Below are 8,705 nucleotides of genomic sequence, written 5' to 3' on the forward strand. Positions count from 1 at the left end.
CCATATCTGTCCCTGGCCTTTGAGTTCTGGTGTTCAGAAATGTGGGAATTAAGGAACTAGGAGGAGAAGGAAAAGCATCTTTAGGCACCGTGTCTCAAGGAAGCAAGGGCCCTACCCTGATCTACCGCATGTCACAGGGGAGATGGTTCTCTATGAAGGATTCAGCTCTGTGCCTTAGGCTCCTCTGGCAACTTCCTGGGGTCCCAGGTCCTCTGCCAGAGCCAGTCCAGACAACCTCTCTTTGGTTCCTGAGCTATCACCCTCCTACTTCTCCATCTTCTTGGCCACTGAATTCCAGCTTAAGATGCCTTCCCAGACACCTCTAGCTCCTGAGCTGGCTTGGCTCCCTCGGTTCTGGGACCTGCCTCACTGAAATCCTAATTCCCTCCTGTCTCCCTTCTGCCAAAGTGCTCAGCCCTGGCATGGAGGCCCTCTTTGCCTTCTCCCATTTTCTCTACCCACTCTAGATCACAAGAGTGTACTCTCAGGGGCTTACTTATATGGTAAAAAAATAATATACAAACTCAGAAATAATACCCCCCTGCAAATAATTCTCGCTAGATTTGTTGTTGTTGAGTGGTTTCAGTTGTGTCTCACTCTTTGTGACTCCATTCGGGATTTTCTTGGCAAAGGTACTGGAGTAGTTTACCATTTCCTTCTCTAGCTCATTTTACAGATGAGGAAACTGAGGCCAACAGGGTGAAGTGATTTGTCCAGGGTCACACAACTAGTAAGTGTCTGAGGCCAGATTTGAACTCAGGAAGATGAGTCTTCCTGACTTCAGGCCTAGCTGCCCACTCCCTAGATTAGGTAACCCTAAATTTCAAAGGGAGGAGGAGGAAGAGAAGTAGTAATAGGAGTAGTAGGAGGAGGAGTAGAAGAAGAAGAAGAAGATGATAATGATGATGATGATGGTGATGATTCAATATTTGAAAAGTGTATTTATGGTTTTCAGAACATTTTCCATACTATCTCATTTGATTCTACAACACTATGAGATATTTATTCCATCCTATAAGATAAGGATGCTGAAATAGGTTAAATGGCTTGCCCAGGGTTCACACAGTTAGCTAAGAAGCAGGATTCAAACTCAGGTCTTCCTGACCCTAGGATCTCTCTGCCCTAGCCCAAGTTGCACCTCAACGGCTTTAACCTAATGACAGCACCCTAGCTTGGCTCAACCCATCCTGATTCTTTCTGGGCCAGGTATATCCAGCCACCTCAGAGGAAAGTGGCATCTTCCCCTGGGCTCCCCGGGTCAGGCCCATTATATCCATGCTTCCAGTTCCAAACTTGCTGTTAACCAGACAGGAAGCAGTTGGCTGGCGTGCCATAGTCATATTCCATCTCCGGGCTTTTAGGTTTCCCCTCATGGTAAGGGGATGAGAGAGGCCCCAGCAAAGCTTTCAGCAGCATTTTCTGCCACTGTCTCCTGTTCCATGCACCTCTCCTGTCCCCTGAGCCGGGACCCTCCTGTCTTCTGGAAGTAGGGTCGAAGTTCTCCCTGGACCTCCCAAGACACTCATAATGTCCCCCTGCCTTCCCCTCCCTTGTTTCTCTTCTAGTCTCCTGGACATCTGCCAGCATCATGGCAGAGCCCCCAAAATCATGGCTGCATAACTTTGACATTGAATTTAAGGGTTTGAAGCAGTCATCCCCTCTGCCTCTGAGTACCATCTCATCTTCTGCTCCAAACCATAAGAATCTTCCTAAAGGGAGAGGGAAGAGGTCGCCTCTTCTCTTGGTCCTGTTTCTGTGTCTTGTGTCCACTTTTAGCCAGAAAGATCTCTTTTCTGAGCTCAGTCTTTCCTGCCAAAGCCCATTTATAGAATCACAGAAGGTCAGCACTGGATGAGGCCTTAGAGGCAATCTGTTCCAAAGAGCCCATTTTACAGATGAGAAAACTGAGTCCTGGGAAGATCAAGTAACCTATCCAAGGTCACAAAGGAAGTGTTGGAGGCAGGATTTAAACCCAGGTCCTATCCAGAAAATCCGAAGCCTGAGCCATTGCTTTTTCCATTATGTTGAAGAGCAACATGCTTCTCTCCAAGCAATTGAGAATGCAGCTGCTCCCTTTTCTCCTCTTAACCAGAAGGTCCTAACAGCTCCTCCCTCCTCTCCCCTCCCCTGGCTCTGGACTGAGAAAGACACAGGAGCCCTTGTCTCAATCCAGGGCAGAAGGGGCGTGGCACCAGGGAAGGCCTGGAAAGAGGGGCTGGAATGAGGACAAACCCAAGTTAGAATCAGTAACTCCTCCTCCCCTTCCCCCCACACAAACACACATTGGTCCTCCATGACAACGCATGTGTGCGTACACACACACACACACACACACACACACACACAGTGCCAATTCCACACCCACCCACGCAGCCACATTCCCTCATTCTCTCACATAGCAATCCACAGACCAGTGGCCATGCACAGATTCACATACTCATGGGCAAAGCACTGGACAAATGGTTGAACAAAATCCATTCTCCCTCCTGCCTCTCGGCATTACTCACAACTTTTTACACAGGACCACACCCTCTGTCTTATCCAATGAACAGCCGCTGGACCAGAGATTTGGGCTGCCAGCCCTCCTTTGGACTCCCTGCCCTCTCCATCCCCATCTCCCATTCATAATCTGACCCCCAGCCAACACCTATTTGTCATCTATACGCATACACTACCAAAAACAATCACCACACGCATGAACACACACACACACACACACACACACACACACACACACACCCCTGCAATCTACTCTAAACTAGGCACAGTCTTCCAAGTATATATTTCTGTTACTCTCTTGACTTTTTGCTCTGGGCCATATGAAGCCCAGGTCAGACTCAGTATCCCTTCCGCATACAAAAATTCTCTCATTCCAACTCACAGAAGGGTCAACACATAAGTTATTCACATATGCAGAGATACACAAAGTACTCACAAAGTACAGGCTCTCTACTGCCTTCTTTGAGCCAACCCCCCCAGCCCCCACCCCGAATATTCCTAAGCCTTCACGAAGGGCCACTAGTGAATTGGGTGAACAATTAAATGTATACACTACATCTCAAACATGCAAACACACTCAGACCCTCTCATACACACAGACAGTGACACTCTTCCATAGCTCACACACAGTTACATACAGCACCTCGCACATAGTCACCATAAAAGGCCCCTGACCCTCCTGGTTACACACACTGTGATCTCAGTCACATCCTGACAGTAATACACAATCCCACCATCCTGACAACCTTGTTCAACCCAGCGCATTCTGACACAGTCACTCACAATCAGGCTTTCCTAGGCACTCATGGTTGCACACACTCTCTGACATTCTGACATCTGCCCAATTGTACATGCTCTCAGTCCACAGTCACACACACTGACACTTCCATACACTGTCACTGTCACACAGACTCTGATGCTCTTGCATTGCTACTCACAATCACACTCTTACCTATACTTGTACACTCACAGTTGTGCACACATTCATTCTCTCTGACACATGTGCTGTGGTCTATTTCCCCAACCATTTGAAATTCAAAAGTCCTCCACATAAAACAATCACAAACCCTTCAGCATACTTGGCCTCTGAAACACCATGTACATGCACACACATACACACACATCCCTTCCATATACTCTCCCTGGTCACCATTCTCCTATTTGTCTTCCCTGGTAGAATAATAGTCACCTGAGGACAGGCATTGTTCCTTTTAAAAATTATTTGTTTTCCCAGCACTTAGCCTGGTACATAGTAAGCACTTAATAAATGCTTTTTCATTCGTTCATTCATTAAAGGATCTTATTAAAATCACCCATGCACAGGCTCTCCATCTTTCCTACACCTACTCTTGGTCTTACCTGTTTTCTTCTAGCGCCTAACTCATGCAATCAGAGATCTGGAGGTAGAAAGAATCTTAGAGATCTGCCCAACCCCCTCACTTTTCAGATTAAGTAACCAAAATATCACAGTTTATCATCACGCAAGCACAAAGTCTCAGCGAGACATACACCCCCTCTGTCATACCCACAGGGAGCTGCACACACATTCCCACATTCATAGGGCACATCATAGATGCCTGATAAATATTTATTGGTTAATTCTCTCCCTCTCTCTCCCTCTCTCTCCCTCTCTCTCTCTCTCTCTCTCTCTCTCTCTCTCTCTCTCTCTCTCTCTCTCTCTCTCTCTCTCTCTCTCTCCCTCTCTCTCTCTCTCTCTCTCCCTCTCTCTCTCTCTCTCTTCCCCCCCCTCCCCCTTCCTCTCCTCCATCTATCTCTCTCTCTTCTCTTTCTTTGTATGTGTCGCTCTCTTTCCCTTCCTCCCCTCCTCCATATCTCTCTTTGTCTCTATCTGTCTGTCTCTGTCATACATGTATCCTCTCCCATTCAACCATTCTATTCACACAGTAATAGACATTTTCTCATACACCCTGGCAGCATCTAGGCATAGTTACAGTCTGACACATACAGTATCCACAGAACACACATTTTCTCATACCCCATCACACACACACAATCTGACACAATCACACAGATTTAGGTGCCTGTTTGAGTGCATACACTCATAAATGGCACATATCACAGTTATAAAAACATTCAGATGTTCTCATGCACACACACACATATGCACACACAAATATACACCAATTCTTCCCCCTCTCACAGTCTGAGGGAGTTACATACATAATGCTTAAATTTCACCCCTCCATCCTCCCATCCCCCCAAAACAGAGCTTGATTACCCCAGTCCCTCTCTCTGGACTCAAAGAAACCACTCTGTCTCACCAAATCCAGGGGTCTGGGTGCCCCTTGGAGAGGGTCTAGAGCCATGGAAAAGGCAGGATGGAGAGAAGAAAACCAATCCTATCCCTGCCTTTGGAAATCCCAACAGGAGACAGTCTGAATCCGGCAAGGCTGGGGTCAGGGCAGGAGGGAGGTAGAAGCTTGGAGGGCTGGGAGGTCACACCCAAGCACCAGGGGAGCCTAGGGCTTCAAGACCGAGGAAAGGAACTTGGGAATGCATCCAACGTGTCCTCTTCTTTCTGGAAAGCTGTTGGATTCAGACTTGATTTCTCTGTCCCAATCCTGGGAAAACCAGTAAGTATCCTGTATCCAAAGTCGGTGAGGGCATTTCCCCCCCCACCCTCCCACCCCAAACAGAGAAGGGAGGGAGAAGCCAGGAGAGGCAGTAAGGTGCCTGAAGGCAGAGGGGTCAGATGCATCGGCAGGGTCTGGGGGAATAGGGCCCCTTTCAGCTCTATTTAGAGCAGCTGTGATGTCAGCAGGAAGAAGGGAGGGAAGGCTGGAGCCAGGGATGCAGTTACAATGATCCTTTTGTCCCCCACCCCCAGCCATCCGCAGCTACACAACTGTAGACATCTCACCAAAACACAAACTCACACCTTCACAGATAGATTTCCAGGAGAGTATGCACTCACACATGTGTGAACACACAGACATACACACCTTTTTACATTTTCTTGTCTCTCACACATGCTCAGTATGTATTCCTTTGCCTTTCCCCCACTCAACAAAATAAAATCTCTAAACACTCAGTCATACAAATAGTCTTAATTAATCACATACCCACACATGTTTTCTTCATTCTATTTTATTCTATGATCACCTTTGGAGCATTCTCTTTGTGCTAGGCACAAAGAGAATTGAAGATAGAGTTTCCCTGCCTTCAAGGAGCTTACAGTCTAACTGGAGAGCTCATTTTAGCAGTGGTCACAGAAGGGCTTTGATAGGTGGGAGTAGTTAGTCAAGAGCTACAATCAATAGCAGTCATGAGGAAATCAGCCTTCTCAATCCTAATGCTGTCTGTAGGGAGCAGATAAAAGGAAGGAGAAGAAGACCTTTGGACCACTGTTACAAAGCCAAGCTTTATACTGTGACTTCAAATCTGGTTATAAGGAAGGAAAGAGAGCAAGATGGCCCTGTGAGACCTCTCTGTGGCAAAGCTATGGGACTCTGAAGATCTGATTACCTGAGCAGCTTTACGCTGTGTCCTTAAGGTATGCGTGTGTCCCTGGGAAAGCCTGATGTGTCAGGCTGTGCTACAAGCAGCCTGAGGTCTTAGGCACAGAGAACACTTCAAAGGGCCTAGGGGCAGCTAGGTGGCACCATAGTGCACAGAATACTGGGCCTGGAGTCAAGGAGACTCTTCTTCCTGAGTTCGAATCTGGCTTCAGATACTTACTAGCTGTGCGACCTTATGCAAGTCATTTAACCCTGATTGCCTCAGTTTCCTCATCTGTAAAATGAGTTGGAGAGGGAAATGGCAAACCACTCCAGTATGCTGGCCAAGAAAACCCCAAATGGTGTCACAAAGAGTCAGACGCAACTGAAAAACAACTAAACAACAACAAAGGGCAGGGCAAAGATGATTCTGTGTTACAAGGATGGGGTTTAGCAGTGGCCTGGAAAATCCTTGACTTTTGCGCCATCCTCTGGTAGCTTCAGGTCTTGAGCTCATGTACTAAATACCCACACAGTCAAAGACAGATTCTGAGTGCATGTTCCTACAGAACAGAAGTCATTTCATCATAGGTTGGTCCACTTCTCAGAAGCCCATGAGCACACAGGCACGTAGAGTAGAGCAAGAGATTCTTGGCCAATACTCTTGGCTGGGGACACTCTCCTTGATCCGTTTGGCCAGTGATCTCCATACCTAGACCCTTGTGGTTCCCAGGGATGTTGTTGAGATAACTAGACCCCCAGGAGAGATGAGGTTTTATCTCCATAGTTCTGGAAGGCTATAGGGCCCCAGAGGCTCCTATATTTTTGACTTAACTGTTGTTCATTTATGTATTATTTGAGTCTCACATTACCTTCAGTACTGAGGGGTAGTATAACCTGATGGAAAGGCCCCTTGCCTGGGTATGTCACTCACTAGATGTATGACTTCTTATTCCCGAGGGTCAGTTTCTCCATCTGTTAAAAGGGCATAACTGCAACCTAGCTCACTGGTCTGTTGTGAGGAAAGCCTAAAATTATTATTAATACAGTGCATTTATTACCCTGGTAGCTAGAGGCCCAATGGGCAGAGTACCAGGCCTGGAGTCAGGAAGACCTGAGTTAAAACCTGAATTCAGACACTTACTAGCTGTGTGACCCTGGGCAAGTCATTTAACCTCTCTCTGCTTCAGTTTTTCATCTGTAAAATGGGAACAGTGATAGTACCTCCCTCTGGGGTTGTTGTGAGGATCAAATAAGATATTGTAAAGCACTCAGTGCAGTGCCTGGCACCTAGCAGGGGATTAATAAATGCTTGTTCCTTCCTGATGCTATCTACGTAACAGAAACCTCCGTCCCCTATTGTGTCCTTGACAAGGAGGCAGACTGGAAAGAAAGTCCAGATGCTTGATTAAAGTGTTCTTCATGAATTGTAGCAATAATTAATAATCATTGATATGTACAGTGGAAAGAGCACTGAGTTCAAATCCTGACTCAGTTTCCTCACCTATAAAATGAGGTGATCATATCCCATGGTCTCTGAGTTCCCCTTGAACTCTAGATCTATGGTTCTGGGAGAAGAGCAAGAGCTTGGCCCACTTTTTCCCACCTTTAAAATGTGGGCCCCTCCGATTGGGAGACAGAATTAAGGAAGTGACCCCCATGGTGATACCAGGTAGGCCTTCGTAGAAGATACCTGGTCCCAAGATGAGGTCCCCAGTTGAGACAGGCTTGGCCCCTGCCCCAGATCTGTTCCTCTTCTTTCCCTCTTTTCCCTCCCCCTCTACTCTCCACTCATTCCCCCTCATTTTCCGCTTGGCTCCTTCCCTAGCCCAGGGGGCTGGCTCCTCTTCCTATAACTGCTCCTCAGGCTCAGCTTACCAGTGGAAGCTGGCATGTGCTTCCTGGAGGCATGATCTCCTTCTGCTAATGTTGGTCCGGTTCATCTCTGGGGTCTTTTCTATCACAACTCCAAGATTCTACCATCCTATGGGCGCCCAGGGCCATTTTTTGGAGGAAGCAAGTTTTGTTGATCCAAGGTTCTCCCTTGAGAGAGAATTCACAGTATGACCTTAGAAAGGTCACTTCCTTTCGTTGGGTCTCAGAGGGGCTGGGCCAACTCTCTCCCCACTGACATCTTGGACTTTGGGTTCTCGAAGAGGAGCCTAGACCTACCCAGGAAATTCTCCCTTAGGTTTTCTGGATCTCTGTATCCTAGGCACCAGGGAAACATCCCTGAGCCAGATGCAAGGAGTTGGGGGCAGGGGTGGATTCTGGTAGCTATGAGAATGAAGGAATACCCTTTTGCTGCTGCCCTGGGAACTAGGTTGCCAGGTAGGAGAAAAAAGATCACTGGGACTCATTGGCACAAACCTTGGGATGGGGGTGGGGAGAGAGAGAGAGATGGAGAGAGAGAGAGAGAGACAGACAGACACAAAGACAGAGACACACAGAGAGAGACAGACAAACAGAGACAGAGAAAGAGTCACGGGACAAAAAAAACAGTAAAAAGAGGAGAGAGAAGGAGGGAAAAGAAGAGAAAGAGGAGAATGGAGAAGAAGGCAAGCAGGTGGGGGTACAGTCAAGATGACCCCTAGAGACTCTTTCCACACCAGAGAGTCTGGAAGTCTAGGCTATAAAAGAACACTTATGTACCTTCTCTGAACTTGATGATTGCTGATAACACAAGTGTTCTTAACCTCACTCTTTAGTTTTGTAAGTGATTTCAAGATCGTGGAAATGAAGGGCCCT

The sequence above is a fragment of the Trichosurus vulpecula genome, chromosome 4, assembly GCF_011100635.1.
Source record: "Trichosurus vulpecula isolate mTriVul1 chromosome 4, mTriVul1.pri, whole genome shotgun sequence".
In the NCBI taxonomy this organism is placed as follows: Eukaryota; Metazoa; Chordata; class Mammalia; order Diprotodontia; family Phalangeridae; genus Trichosurus; species Trichosurus vulpecula.